This window comes from Pogona vitticeps, chromosome 1 (genome assembly GCF_051106095.1).
Source record: "Pogona vitticeps strain Pit_001003342236 chromosome 1, PviZW2.1, whole genome shotgun sequence".
NCBI lineage: Eukaryota > Metazoa > Chordata > Lepidosauria > Squamata > Agamidae > Pogona > Pogona vitticeps.
In genome coordinates this window covers 273,418,867-273,433,418 of record NC_135783.1, presented here as the reverse complement: position 1 = coordinate 273,433,418, position 14,552 = coordinate 273,418,867, and positions in this window count along the sequence as shown.

Below are 14,552 nucleotides of genomic sequence, written 5' to 3'. Positions count from 1 at the left end.
ACGCACAGTCCTTTAGATAGCTTGGACCCAAGCCATTTAGGCTTTTATAGGTTAGAACCAGCACTTTGAATTGTGCCTGGAAAAGAATCAACAACCTGTGGAGCTACTTTAACAAGGGAGGTATTTGATAACCAGCCCCAGTCAACAATTTGGCTGTCACATTTTGAACCAGCTGAAGTTTCCTGACACTTCCCATGGGTAGCCCCATGTATAACACAATACAGTAATCTAGCCAGGATGTAACTAAGGCATTTGACACCATGACCAGATCAGACCTCTCTGGGAACAGGCACAGTTGGTACGCTAGTTTTAACTGTGCAAACACACTCCTGCTGAATCCTGGGCATCCAGACTCAGAGACGAATCCAGGAGCACCCCAAGCTGCATACATGGGCTTTCAGAGGGAGTCCAAACCCATCCAGCAGAGGTTACATCCCTTTTCCTTGATCTGCTTTTTGACTGACCAGGATACCTCTGTCTTGTCTGGAGTAGGTTTCAGTTTATTTACTTTCATGCAACTCGTTACTGACACTGGACACTAATCTAGAGTTTAGTGTCATCTGCATATTGGTGACACTGAACCTCAAAACTCCAGACAACCTCTCCCAGCAGTTTCATGTAGTCATTATATAGCATAGGGTACAAAATAGTACCCTAAGGAGTGCCATAGGCCAATGACCAGGTTGTTGAACAGGAGTCTCCCACTACTTTCTAAGTCCTTCTCTTCAGGAAGGACTGGAACCACCATAAAACAGTGCCTCAAATTCCAGTCCCAGAGAGGGGCCATGATCAGTGGTATCAAAAGTCACTGAGAGGTCCAGTAGAACCAACAGGGATACAATCCCCTTTTCCAGTTCCCAGCATTGGTCATCCACCACCATAGGTCATCCACCAATGCAGTCTCCACCCCACAACCAAGCCCAAAGACAGGTTAAAATGGATCTAGATAATCCATCTCATCCAGGAACTCCTGAAGCAAAATCCACAACCTTCTTTTGCATCTTGCCCAGGAATGGAATATTAGAGATTGGTTGGTAATTATTCAGGATTTATGTCATTTGTTGTCTACTTCCAATTAATGGTAACCTTAAATGCTTTTCAAGTATGGGAGCTATTCAAGGAGTGGTTTACCATTCCAGCCTTCCCACCAGTGGTTTTCCATGGCTGAGCATGAATTTGAACCCAGGTCTTCTGAGTTCTAGTCTGAAACTCTATTCACTACACCACGTTGAAATATTTGGATTTTTACAAAACACAAAACTCTGCTGTATTGATGTCACAGATACCTTTTCATTCATCTGATATGTCTCTTGATCCTGCAATGCAGTCTTCTGTTGCCATGGAAAGAACTGTGATACTTCTAGTGTGCTGTCATGTGTAGGAAACTACACACACAAACAAGAATGGAAAAAAGGTTATTGATTCACAGAAAAGTATGTCTCTCTCACTCAAACACAATGATCCAACAAGCCTTTCTTTAACTCTTGTTTAAATCAATCAATGTGGCTAACCAGCTTTAATGGTTGCTAAATTGCCTTACTGACTCACACGTAATTAGTAAACCGTGGATAGATGTTAATTGTAGGGTTTCTTGTGTACCTTTGGAAAAGACTTGAATTAGCTCATTTTGAGATAATTTGGAGGTCAGATTCATAGTTCCTAAAGTGCTAGCTAGGTGAAAGGTGGAGGTGTCCTCTGGCCTCAAGATCAGTACAGGACCAGACCGATTGGGAGGCCATTTTATTTCATCTCAAAGTGGTGTAGCAGGTATGGTAGACTGGAAACCTGGAAAATGTAAGTGCTGGTTCCCACAGAGTCATGAAACCCAGTAGGTGACCCAGGGAGAGCCAAAGTCTTAGCTATCTTACCTCACAGTGTGGTCATGAGGATAAAGTAGGAGCCGAAGTATGTTCAGTGTCATGCGCTCCCTAAAGTAAAGGTATGATGAAAATGTATTTAGTAAACAAACAAAACTCAGGTCTCAGAATTGAAGCAAGGTTTGTGCCTCCCACTGGCAGCTGTAGCTTTTTGACTGGTTGGAGGGAATTTGCAGATAGATGAGGGCATGAAGCTGGATAAATATCAGACAAGAATGTGCAGTCAGATCAGAGGGAAGCCAGTTTACCATCAGGAAGCATCCAAACTGTTCAATTTGATTTGTGGTCCAACCGAAAAAAATGGCATAAATTCCTCCCTGATAGTTATGCCAAGTCAGCAACTGAGCTAAGCTGTCTCTTATTCAGACACATGTCAGTCCTTAGCTATATATAATAGCCAAGAGAACATTGTGCAATCTGGATCTGGATCCATAGCTTGCATAATTTCTCTAAGCAAGCTTCACTGCAGAGGCAGCAAGCAAGTCTTTTATTACCAGTTGAATTAAATACGTGAGAGACTGCACAGGTGGCTGGCGGTGTTTATATGCCATGAAGAGAGCTTTAGTAAACCATGCTAGGAGGTGAGCAGATTGAGCAAGTCCATCCTATCCTTTCTTAATTGAATGGAACACTCTTTTCTGTCTGTCTTTCTCATCTGCACAATTACAGTTAGAGGTCCCAGCAAAGTCTTTTTGATGGAAGGCATGGGAAATGACACATATTCTGGTGCTTATGTCTTATAATAAGCATATCGGGAAATGAAGAAATGCTTCTTAATATTCATCTTTTTTTTTCTGTTCATGAGCCTCCTTGCTGGAATGTATTCCTTCAATTTCCTGATACATTTATTTTCAGTTAGTAGATCTGAAGATGAGGAAATTCACATCAATAATTTAATGCACAACCACAGCTGAAGTTTCAGGTAGTCTATTTTCTGTCCCTCCCACCACTACCCCTGACATTTGGTGAATCAACAAAACCAATAACATCACTATAGGGGAGGGGTTTTTTTTCTTTTTCTAAAACTTTCTGAAATTCAGTGCACTACCTCTTGAGATAAACATTTACTTCTGGTGTGGTATTTCTCCCAGGTTTCAGTGCCATGGGTGACTGATGCTCATGAAAACAATATTTTCTTCATTATCCTCTGTGGTCTTCACAAAGCTTCCAGCAGATGCACTTGCATAGAAGGTAAGAGTATTAATGATTTTCCTCCCTCTCAAGTGCATGTTTTTTTATGTATTGGCTTTGTTGTTTATCTGAATTGCAGGAACACTACAGACATCTCCAACTGTGATGGCCACCTCATGGAGCACTATAGCACAGAAATAGAATGTACTCTGAAAAAAAACTGTACAAAAATATCAACAATTGTCTCCTTGGATGCAAAATAATGCAGAAGTGTTGGTACATACAGACAGAGAAGGCATAGACAACTAAGCAAAGTCATTCAGTAATCTGAAGGTAATTAAAGAACTGACGATGATGATGATGACAATGACGATGATGATGATGATGATGATGATGATGATGATGATGATGATGATGATGATGATGACGACAGTAATCTTAGAACTGCAAAGCTAGAAGGAACCCTATGGATCACTGGTTCCATACCTTGTCAAGGAGGCACAGTGGGGAACCGAACTCCCAACCTCTGTCTCTGCAGGCAGATACCTAAACCACTGAGGTATCCACCAGTTTAGATATCTCTGTTTTTCTATGTATAAAATGACAGTTTTCCTAAAATAATTAGAGGAAAAATTGAGGGTTGTTTTATACACAGAAGGCAGCAGCAGGAGGCGATCGTCTCCTTGCAATCAGGTGGTGGCAGCAGGAGTCAGTGGGCGGCAGCGAGAGGCAGCCAGGCCTGGCTGCTCCTTTGCCTCCATCTCCTGCTCCTGCTGCCACTGCCGCTGGTTGCAGGCTCAGTGATTGTGCAGCCCTTCGATCCCTGTGTTTCCCGTCCTTTTGCTAAGCCCCGTGGTTTAGCAAAAGGAAGGGAAAAGTAGTGGTCAAATTTTCTAATTTGGGGTTATCTATTTATTTATTTAACTTATATGCCGCCCACTCTACCCAAAGGTCTCTGGGTGGCTTACAACAATTAGAATACAATTAAAATACAATAAAAGATAAAAGGTGGGGGGTCAACAAGGGGGTTAGACAAGGGGGGGTCATCTTATACATAAAGTCATCTTATAAACGGAAAAATACGCTATGTACAATTTTCTTTTGCCAGCTTTTTCAGGATGTAGCCACCTGAGATATTACTATCTGGGAATCCTTTTGTAAGTCCATGTTTCTTCAGAACAAAAAGAATCAAAAATTTGATTATTGATTACTCTTTTGGACCCCTTCTCCCTAGTAGTCAGGCGGATTGATACTGGTCTTGACTGATTCTGCTTGTTGTTGTTATTGTTTGTTGTTCTGCTGCTTGTAGCCTTGATAGAGTGCTTGCCTTCTTCTGCTTCTCTGTCTCCTCTCCTCTCTCTTAAATTTTTTAAGATGAAAAATGGTGACTGAAGGGACACATCAGAGGAAGGTAGAACATAATTAGAGAATGATATCATAGGACTACTTAAAACTGGAACACACTTAAATTGCCCCAAAGGCAGACAATCAGGCAGTCACATTAACAATCCCACAGATGTACTTTCTCAGAGCACTACTGCATGCTGTAAAACAGAGCTGTAAAAGAAACACAGGTTTAGAATCCAGACTTTATGAAAATGAGGAAGTGTAAAAGGCAGCAAGGAGGTACTTTCATAAAAGTGGGGATTTTGTCTGTATGGGAGGAAGATCTCATAGTAGTCTGTCTGCCTTACAACTTTCTTGGGGAAAGTCTAAAGCAAAGGTGGAGGATGAGTGGCTCAGTTTTGGAGTTCAGCTCCCAAAGGCGTGCAGCTGCAAGGTCAATGTTAAGGGACCATGGCCCATATGGTAGTCCTCCAAAACATCTGTAATGCCAAAAATTCATCATTGCTGGTCAAGTGTCTCTGTACACAGGACTGACTATCTCTGCTACTTTGTTGAGGCACAAAATCTATCTCCCTGGATTCCCAAATAGCACCCACTGTTTGTTCTCACCAGTTATGAATGTCCATATTGAGGATTTGAGAAACAGTTTTTTAAATCCATTGTTTCTTTCTTGCTGCCCTAGCCCTGATGTTAGCCCCCTGTTTAGCTAATGTTTTGCTCTTTGGGTTTTAGGGACCTCTCTTTCTTGAATGAATTTTGCAAACACAATGAGCTTTATAAAAATTTGAATTATTTTTTTTGTTTAACAAAACAATAACAATAGAAACACAGCCATAGACTGTGCTACAAATTGCACACCCCTGAATTCCAGTTGTCAAAATGGTTCCAGAGGAGGAGGAGTTGTACGAGAATGAAGTATGCAGAAAACTTTTCAAAGTGAAATGGAAAGTGTCAGGAAACTTCAGCAGGTCCAAAATACAGCATCCAGATTTTTGACTGGGGCTGGTTTCAGGGATCATATAACCCCCCCTATTACAGCAGCTCCACTGGCTGACAATCAGTTATCAGGAACAAGTCAATGTGCTGGTTTTAACCTATAAAGCCCTAAATGGCCTAGGTCCAAGCTGTCTCAAACACCATATGTCCCACTATGAGTTGGCTAGGGTGTTACGATCATCAGGAGAGGTCTTTCTCTTGGTCCCACCACCTTAACAGGTGCATTTGGTGGATACACGGGAGTAGGCCTTCTCTGTTGCTGCTCCCAAGAGAAATAGCTTCCACTCTTTCTCTTTCCCTCCCACATGAAGTTAGGTTGGCCCCATCTTTGCTGTCCTTCTGCAAGCACAAAAGACCTTTCTCTTCAAGCAAGCTTTCTCTCTGTGGCTGGCAATGTGAGTGTAATTTTTAGATGGACTGTTGTGTATTACTGCTCTGACTGGGTCTTTATCACTACTTGTGTTTACCATCTCTCAGAGCGGTATTTGTTTGTTTCTTTTCAATATTTGTATGACTGTTGTTGTACCTTCAATATGGTCTTTTAATGATATAAGCTGCCTTTATATTCATTGTTTTCAGCTTTAAATATTGTCTTTTAATGATGTAAACCACCATTGTATGCTCATTGTTTTCAACTTTATATATTGTCTTTCCCTGGGTCCTTTTAAAGGAGAAAGGCGGTGTAAACATATTTTAAATCAATCAATCAATCTTTAAAGCCCTCAGCCCAGGTGATGATGACCTATGTCATCTTCCAGGAGAATAACAGCTCCTGCTCCCTCCAGGTGCTCCTCTTTTTCTCAACTGAAATTTTGAATTATGATCCCTTCCTAAGATTTCCCCACCTACTGGGCTGAAAGAAATAGTCCATAAGAGCTACACTAGCCTGTAATTGCAGTACTTGATCTTTGACATCAAAGCTAGCTTTAGCTGGAGGAGAAGAAGGTAAACCTCTTATAATTGGTCTTGCATGTGCTGTAGTTGGGCAAGGAAGATTCAAGAGAATATCCTGAGAAGCACAGTGAAAATGAAAATTTCTTAGACTCAAAAGCTGTTTCTAAAAAGAGAATTAAACGAAAGGGCAGGGCAATGCTAGGTTAGCTTTGTAGGTGTTCTCTGTGTGTTCTGACAAGGTTCTCTAGTAAAGCCTCAGACCTTCTTTAGCAATGTCAAGCACCCTTGAGCCGGTCACAAATTCTAAAATGGTTATTGCTTGAACTTCTAAGGTTGTGTGATTCATGACAGGGCAAAGTTGTGAAAAAGTGCCTGATCTGTAATACCTGGAAATAAGAAGAAAAGAAACAGTCAATGAAGTGTGCATGTACCACACACAGCAAATGTCAGAGCAGAATTCTAAAAGTGCAGAATGTTAGGAGACTCCAACCTAGAGGTATTCCCATTTTAGTAAGGACAGAGGACGGAGATCAGCCACTTGTGTGAGTGAGCAGAAGCTTTGAGTCGTTCAGCCCTGCAACTTCAAACATGATATATTGCAATTACTATGGATGCACCACTAGGCCTACTTTAATTAAGTACAATGTTCTGCAATTTTTAGCTGCAAAGAGAATTCTTTATGCTTTGAATAATCGTCTATATGCCATTCTCTCTCCAACACCTGCCCAAACAGAAAGAGGCGGAAATTCTACAGGAAGAATACTATGGTGAACAGCTTTCCTGCTGTCCACCTCTGTTGGGCTTGATGCTACTCCCTGATAAAAAAATTTCACCCTAACTAGCAAAGTAACTTAAAGGCTGCCTTCTCTAAGGCCTGTGGGGCTCTCAGCTATTTTGGGAGCAGCAGATGATAAAACCATAATAGAAAACAAAACAAAACAAATTAGAGAACTCTTGTAGAAAAAGCCATGATGGGCTCTTCAGTTCTAAGAGGTGGCAGAAAGCCATAAGGAAAGGGCTTCTTTGTTCTACAGCTCTGATTTTGTAAAGAGAGCAAACAAAGCGGAAATTGTCAGAATCATAGGCAGAGAGAATACATTTTGGATGGAGGGCTTGAGTAGTGATAGAGGTTCCCACAATTCTCTATACCTGACCAGCATAAAGGACCAGATAGGCGGGATATAAATATAAATATAAATATAAATATAAATATAAATATAAATAAATAAATAAATAAATAAATACACAGACACACAGACACACAGACACACAGACACATACATACATACATACATACATACATACATACATACATACATACATACATACATACATACATACATACATACATACATACATACATACATACATACCTGGGCTAAAGCTTAATGAATATAGACCAAGCTTGGATTAGTGCTGGGTTTTTGTTTATTTGTTTTTGTTTTAATGGAGCTTCCTCTCTCATTATTTTGGAGAAGACAGGTTATCATTATTGTTTTCACTGGGCTGATCTCAAAAGCAATTTGCAAAGGAAACAAGCATAACCATGGTCGCACAGAATGCCAAAATCTGTATTGAGGGAATACCTTTATTTGGCCACCAAGAAAGGCATAAAAAAGTATGCATGCTTCCAAGAATTCTCTCTCTTTATTAAGCAAGGTTTGGGCAGACAGTATGGATGGGGGAAAGGGACAGGAAGGCTGAATCATAAGTCCTTATTGTCTGTCCATTTCTTCTGGATGTAATGGAGGAGAGATGAAGCACCTCTCCTCTGTTGTGTACTGGAACAGCACACACACAATAAGAATTTAAAACCCAGCCTTCCCTCTTCCCTTTTTACTGTTAACATCTTGCATGATAAAGAGATTGCATTTGTTATATTTTGGTGGCGCTGTGGGCTAAACCGCAGAAGCCTGTGCTGCAGGTTGAGAAGACCAAGCAGCTGTAAGAGCGAATCACTTTGTCCCAACTCCTCGCCAACCTAGCAGTTCGAAAGCATGCAAATGCGAGTAGATAAATAGGTACCATCTCGGTGGGTAGGTAAAACAGTGTTCCCTAGTCACGCTGTCCACGTGACAATGGAAACTGTCTTCAGACAAGTGCTGGCTCTACGGTATGAAAAACGGGATAAGCACCGCCCCTAGAGTCGGACACGACTGGACTAAAAATGTCAAGGGTGCCTTTTCAAAAAGAGTCAACCTTCTCAACAAATTCAGACATATACATACCATTTCAAATGATCTATACCATACTGCCCAGAGTAGACACGCTCTAGATGGGCGGTACATAAATAAATAAATAAATAAATAAATAGATAGATAGATAGATAGATAGATAGATAGATAGATAGATAGATAGATAGATAGATAGATAGATAGATAGATAGATAGATAGATAGATAGATAGATAGATTAAATAAATAAATAAATAAATTAAAATAAATTAAAATAAATTAAAATAAAATAAAATATATATCACTGCCCCAAGATATGAACATGACATGTCAGGGCATCTTGCTTTCAAATTAAGGGAGGGACCACAATTTAGTGGTACAGGACAGGCTTTGCTTGCAGAATGTGGCAAGTTCATATTCTGATTTATCCAGTTTCAAAAATTAGGTGATATGGGAGATCTTTGCCAGAGACCTTGGAGAGCCACAACCAGAATAGACAGTATTTCATTCTGTGTGTCCCCAGATCCTTCTGGGGGTGGGGGTGGGGAAATCAAAACTCCCACAGGCCTGGACAGATGGGCAGGAGTCGCAATTTATTTTCAGCACCACTTTTATCCACTAATGAAACAACACTGAACTATTTTAGTCACTTAAGCCCTCATCTGCTCCAGCCAAATTAGCTCAACTCGGGGTAGCCTTGATATCCAAAGATAAGGAGTGGTTACTTCATATTCCCTCATGAGTCTCTAAGGGCTCAGAACTGTCCGACATTGCTCCCTGCTTTTGGAGGAAGATGCCATTCACTAGGTGGCCTGCTCCTAAGCCTCAAGTTGTTGGAAGTGATTGAACTGTCTCTGTTTCCTCCATCGTTGCAGCCGCATCAGAGCTGTTGAATTTGGGGCAGGATCAGCAGGAGGTTGCTGGGACCACCTTTGCACTCTGGCATCTCACAGCCAGCTGAAACAGGAGACTTGCAAGACCTTGTTAGCCAGATTACAGGGCATCAGGATGAGGCCACTTTGGTCACCAGGTGGTCCTCTGCAGTTTTCTCCTCTTCCTGTTCAATGATCCATTGCCACCAGATTTCCTTTCTGCTTTCTCCCTCTTTAAATCCTTGGGGTCTTCCTCCTACCTTCTACTCCCTCCTACCACCCTCTTATCCCTTTCAATTCCTATATCTCATTTCTTCTCTTCTAGAAGTTTCCTTTCAAATTTCTATGGAAGGTGTGGAGGTAGACCAAGCTTTGGAATTCTCTGAGATCTCTTCACGTTCACCCAGTGGATAAATGTTCTGATCTGGAGTAATGCTGTTTCAAGTTATGGTAGTCCTATGAATGAATGACTTCCAATATGTCCTTTTATTAATAGTTCATCTTAGCTCTTGTAAACTCAAGGCTATGCCTTCCTTTATGGACTCAGTCCATGTCACATGTGGGTTTCATCTCCTACTGCTGCCTTCACCTTTTCCTAGCATTACTGTCTTTTACAGAAAGTGCCTTTTCTTCTCATGATGTGCCAAAAGATGACAACTGGAACCCTACAATTATATAAAGCTGGAAAGGAAGATAGAATTCCACACAGTCAAGTGGTGATGGGTGGTGCCAAATAGTATCAGTGGGGCAGAGGATGGTGAATCTAATGGTAACAGTGAAAGTTGCTGGAAGAAGGTTAATAATAACAACAGTAGAACTGTTTTTACTCTGTTCCACCGTAGGAGCTATTTGAGAAATTGCAACAATCAAATTTAAATCACAGGATTACAGACCAGAGATTTGGCGATGGAATGGAGAATCCAAATAACAACAGAAAATTTGTCTTTCTGATCCACATTTCTCTTTGTTATTGTTTAGTTGTTAAATCATGTCCGACTCTTTGTGAACTCATGGACCAGAGCACACCAGGCCCTCCTGTCTTCCACTGCCATCCGGAGTTTGGTCAAAACATAGAGGGAGGAGAAAGAATAATGAACTAAAATAAATGGACATGAGGAATGAAAATGATTTGAGAATAATTTGGTAAGGGCACATCCTTCACATCTTTCCCATTCAACCAGTGCACCAGTTTAAACACATACACACACCCTAAAATACAAACAATACAAAACAAATGTGCTAGACAGCAAAAGGACATCAAATCAAGGCTCTCTTCTGTATCCTACTCTGCTGGCTACTGGTTACTGCATTGGGATGGTACAGTTTAAAAACGAATATGGACAACTGAGCTATGGGCGCATTTTCTGCAGTAAGGAGTGGTTTCTAGTCTTCATAGCTCTGTCAGCCAGTCATTCCCATCATGGAATGAAATGGGAATGAGACAGACCAGGCCTGGAAAATGCTCTGCCTCATTGCCTGCTGATAGACTGCTGACTGGGTTGAGAGGCTGTTCTGAGCATCTGTAATATTATTTTATTTATCATCATCATCATTATTATTTATTTATTTGATTTATATACCACCCATCTGGCAGCCAGGGCCAGTCTGGGTGGTTTACAACAATAGACAAGCAATACAAAAAGAAAATAATACAATATCAATACATTTGGAGGCATAAATCAGATACCATAAAGTACAATGAGAACAAGAATGCAATACATTACCGTTAAAAGCATAAAATGGTCTTAACTGCTCTACCACCCAGTAAGGAGAGGAATCATGGCCATCAGTACATAATCAGAAGTTGATTATTTTCGAATGAGACAGTGTTTGATCATTAAAGTTGACTGGAAATGTCAACATGGGGATATATTTACAGAACAATGTGTTTGGCAGATGGATAATTGATTGGTTTAGAAATGCCATAGGGTATCTATGACTGAGATACTGTACGTAGATCCTTATTGTCTCTCAGTTTGGCTTGAACCTCACTGTTGAGAGGTTTCCATGAATGCAGCTGTGAAGATTCTCATGTATTTCATGCATGCTTGGTTCACATGTGGCTTTGGTGACGGGCATTCCTCTATGAAAGCTTCATGGACCACTTTTCAGTTTGTCCTTTTACAGCCTGAGCTTGTCTTTCTCTTTCAGTAAAATTCCCCGAGCAGCATTGTTAGCAATAAATATAGGCAAAACAGTGTGGGCCAGTTGGGCTTCAAGGAGGGAGTGTCATATGTCTTCAAGTAATGACCCTCCCAATTGGCAAGCCAGTCACAATTCAATCTGAAGTTTGATTCATGGAAGACACTGAAGGCAGAATCTATTTCAGTTATTGTGAAGCTGAAAACATTATGATTATCTGTACAACTACACTGGGAAGTAATTTGGCTTTATTCGATGTTTACTACACCACCTCTCTGGCAGCTTCTGCTGTTGAAATTGCTGTAGTTGTTCACACAGAAAAGATTAATTATTCTCGGAGGTGCGCTACAAGAGCCCACATGGCACCTGACATCTCTGTAATGGTTATGTGGAGCACAGTGTCCCATCCTATTAACATTGTCCTCTTCCAGCCCTTCACTCCTCTCCTTCATCCATTCCCTTTTAAAAAAATGTTGTCAGGTGATACAGGGGTCATTGGCAATGTCCTCTTATCAGCCTAGTGCAGAGCATTGGCAAGTGGGAAAGTGCCCTTAAGCATAGCATGGAGACCACAACTGCTTTAGCTGTATTTTTCCAAAGTGTTAAAGAAAATCATGGGAATATGAGTGGTTCTCCATGTAGCCCATCTGCCCCCTTTCATCATAGTCCTTCAGCTCACCATATGAACTAGACTATGTGTATTTTTTTAAAAAAACGATGGTATTTGAACTACTCTACTGAAGGCAGTGGGATTTGTAAGCTTGATTTCTCCAATAGGCTGTCTTGTCACTCCCTTTTCCCATCCCCCCTTTTCCCCTTCTGGGCATGTGTACTAATTTCTTCCACGTTGATATGTTTCTGAAAGAGCAATGTGACTTTTCATATGGGTTCCTTTTGGATATAAGGTGGCTGGGTGAAAACTTCATCTCGAACCCAGCCAACTGGACAGTTTCCCAAATCTCCTTCTTTCTGAAGGGCAACCCTTGAAACACTGCCTCCCTTTCCTCCTTTTTTCCCCATTCCATTACTCCTTTCTCTCCCTCCACCTCCATTCTCATTAGTAAAAATTCAGTATTTACGAGAGGGATGACTGTTGCTTGGGCTTTTTGTGCCCCCTGTTCTTGGTGAGTGGCATGTTGATTTCCTCCAAAAGATTTAAGCAGAAGGAGGACCATTTTGCCATTCTGCCACCTTTTTCATGGTGTCTCTCTTGTCACCCTCAACTTTTTTAAGGTTTGACAGGCAATACAGTGCTGACTCGAAATGATAGTTGTCAACCTAGCACAGAGCAGAACACCACACATTGCTGAAACATCATTCTCAACATTGCTCTGTCAGACATACACCCCACATGCCAGAAAGTGAAGCAAGCAGAATCATTTTTCTAAAAGCACGAGTTCCTGACAGTGGATCAAAATGCATTGAATGCACATGAAAAAAGCCTGGGCTTCCCCATACTAAGCTTTGCATCATGTAGTCATGGGACATACTTTGATGGTAACTGTTCCAACTCTGACACAAACCACTCAGTAAATTGCAGTCCAGTTACAACCTAAGTCAGGTACTTTGAAAATTGCAGTTTCCTATGACCACGAGATTCAGACTGCAGAAAGCACAGATGCATTCTGGGTCAGGTAGGAGACCAAATTTAAGATGCAAACTACGATATGTTCTCTCCTCTTGGTGCCAAAGTAAATACTCACAATCTATACACATGTACAAACATATTGTGTATGTGAGAGACATCTTTCCTTCATCAGGGTCTTACTAGATTTGATGGGAGAGAGCACTGACTGCAGCACAATGTTCAGCTGCCTGAAGCAGTAAATTGGATGACTTTCTGCAATGTCTGCTCCTTCTGAAGAGATGGCTAATTTGCCCAGCTACGTCTTCACCTTTGCTGTTGTTTTGAGCAAGTAATTATGGAAGGTCAGTGTCTGGTCAAATGAAGCATCAAGATAAAGAGGACTAACATCATGTCTTGCCCTTGGGCAATTTTAAAATGGTATTTAATTTTGAACTAGCCTTCACACTGCAGACATGGACCATGTACTGTATGAGAGAAACCAGCATTAGCAGTGATCCATTATAATAACTTGGTTCAGAAAAGTCAACAAAGGGTCAGAAACAGGGGACTGAGAAGTGCAATCTTTTTGTTTGTATCATGGAGACCACATACAAATGGTTGCTCCAAACTGATTAGCATGTTAATTCCTTCCATTTCTATCATGTAACTTCTTGGCCAGGCCGTTTTACAGAAATGAAATGGCCCTGTTTTGTCCAGTGTGTTTATACCATTTTACAGAAAGCTTGGAAAATAATTTTGGGAGTGCACCTTCCAGCAATCCCCAGCACTGGTCATGATGGGTGGAGGATTTGGTGATTTGTACTTTAAAAATCTATTACTGCTTCCAGTCTCTCCGTATTGGTCACTGCTTTTCAGATAGATGTAAAAAGACATATTTTTAAATTGGTGTACAGTACAAAATTTAGTTTGCTCTGTTTTTGACTAAGCATTTAATTTTAATAGCTTTTCTGGCTGAGTTGGTTTCATCTGATTTTATGGTAATATTTATTTCTTGCTTGTTTTCATTGCTTTATGCAGACTCTAATCTGACATGAGTACTATTCTGGAAGGGATATAAGGAAATGTGGGGTATAAATGTGAAAACTAAATAACAATAAACTGTAGAAAGTAACTAAACATTTTTGGAATACATCTTCCAGTAAAACACTGTTTTCCAGTATCTGCCATTTTTGTGTGTGCACAAGACCAGATAATTGAAAGAAAATGAGAAATTTCCATAGTTACAGGCAGGTATTGTATTCCTGCATAGGAGAATTTAATACCAACATGCTTTCCCAGAATCTGTAAAGATAGAACCTATAGACAGAGGAAGCTCAGAACCTTACAATTAAAAATAAAGCTAGAAATTTTGCTTTAGACAATTTAGAGTACCACCAGAAGAAGGGAATGGTAAACCACTCCTGAGTATTTTACACTTTGGAAACCCTGGCAGAGGTCAGCAGAAGTCTTAAAGAATTTGATGGTAGAAATAGCATACTTTGTAGATTTTGCAGTATATTTGAATCAGCAGTATATTCTTAAAACTACAACTC